Genomic DNA, 2,271 nt, shown 5'->3' on the forward strand with positions numbered 1-2,271 from the left:
TATATTTTAAAGAACCTGGATGGTTCTGTAAAGTAAAGGTCTGTTCCGAATAATAGGGTTGCGATTATAAAGTTAATGATGGTTACTATCGAGTGTCACTTTCTTATTTGGTATGAATTGCAAAAAAGTCGTGGTATTTAATCAAAAACGCCTTAGGTGTGAAAACAAGGCGCAGGCAAAAAAAGATTGAGTGTGCGACTTAAAGGAATGAAATCAAAATTGGCGGACAAACTGGTAGCTACACTTATAGCATCGATAAGAGAATTACAGCAAATATTCATTCATTAGTTAGCTAGACTGCATATTTATTAATATTAATATTAGTTTATTAATATCCGTATGGCATCACTAATCAGGAATATCACATAATTTTTGTTTTTAAATATATATTAACTGAATTTGTTTCAAATGTTCTGAGTAAAGCTACACAAGAGTTTTCTTAAATTTTGAACTGGACTACACTTGTCCATTCGATAATGATATTTCACAGTTATAAGCTGAACACACAGTGAAATGTAGTAATTATGTGTATTTGGTATGTATCTTCGCCTTTACATTATTTTCTTTTATCGTATGTCCTGAGAACACACAGTGAAATGTAGTAATTGTGTGTAGTTGGTATGTATCTTCGCCTTTAAATATTTTCTTTTATTGTACGTCCTGAGAACACACAGTGAAATGTAGTAATTGTGTGTATTTGGTATATATCTTCGCCTTTAAATTATTTTCTTTTACTGTACGTCCTGAGAACACACAGTGAAATGTAGTAATTGTGTGTATTTGGTATGTATCTTCGCCTTTAAATTATTTTCTTTTATCGTACGTCCTGAGAACACACAGTGAAATGTAGTAATTGTTTGTATTTGGTATGTATCTTCGCCTTTAAATTATTTTCTTTTGTTTTACGTCCTGAGAATCGAGAGCGTTCTATCAGAACAATGTGTTGTATCACATCACTAGAGTTTTCTCTCTGTTCTATGAATTTTTTTGCGATGTATTAATTTCACGTGTCTTAACAATGAACACGAACATAAACGTACTACTTTATCATTTAAATTAGAACAACTTTCCACTTAAAGAAACGTGTATGCGTGACAGTGAGAGTTCTAATTTATAGTTTTTATGGAATCTGCCGTGCATTTTTAGTCAGATTAACAAAATTCAATGCAATAGGCCTTAATGGAACTAAACACATGATGTTAGAACGTACAAGACACACGAAGTGTGTGATCTGAATACCTGTCTGTCTATATTTATATGTATGTATATATATATACATATATGATTCTGAATGATATGAGTTAATGGCACAATCAGTGTACATTTCAGACAATGTAACTTACCACCACTGAATGTTCGTTTAGACTTCAGGGTTAATAGTTCAACTGGTTAACCCCAATTTTAAGTATAAAAAAAATGGCGCTGAAAATAAAAACAATGTCTGTGGTTAACACGACTCGTACATTTAAAACCAGATAGGTCTTTCTCGATAATGGTTTATTAAGTTTTTCCTAGACATACATACCATCATTCCCTTTGACGATTATTTTAAAAATCTGTGCTGATATCTTTGAACCTCATGCATCTCGAGTCTTGAAAAAGCCTCATCCATCATATCCTCTTTCCGTTCTGGTCGATGTTTCGATCGATTCGGCTGGGAGTTAGAAAGTGTTTTGATATAACATTAAAAAACTTACAAACTTATCATTTGTCATGTTGAAGTGCCATGTTTACCCGTTATTAATCGGTGATAAACAGTCTTGTGACATGCAAATGTCAAAGCAAGAACTAATATTTTTTTGTTAGCTTTTCTACTTTTTTTATCGCATTGCTTTCGTGAATATCTCGAGCGGCAAGTCTACGTCACGTGGGCAGTCCTTTGAATTGAATGCTAATGATATTTTAGATGGTTTAAGAAACGCCATCTGGTGTTTTGTGAGTGATGTTACTCTAGTTTCGATTATATGATGTCCTAATAGCTTAAAATGGTTTTACTCATTTGGGTCGAACTTTCCAAAAATTGCCATGTCAGACGCTGTTCCGTATTTTGAAATAAACGTGTAATAATTTATGTACATTAGACGTAATAAATAAGTTTTTCACTCTCACAACTCGATATTTTTAATTTATGTACATTAGACGTAATAAATAAGTTTTTCACTCTCACAACTCGATATTTTTAATTTATGTACATTAGACGTAATAAATAAGTTTTTCACTCTCACAACTCGATATTTTTAATTATGTACATTAGTACGTAATAAATAAGTT

This window comes from Limulus polyphemus, unplaced genomic scaffold, assembly GCF_000517525.1.
Source record: "Limulus polyphemus unplaced genomic scaffold, Limulus_polyphemus-2.1.2 Scaffold163, whole genome shotgun sequence".
Lineage (NCBI taxonomy): Eukaryota > Metazoa > Arthropoda > Merostomata > Xiphosura > Limulidae > Limulus > Limulus polyphemus.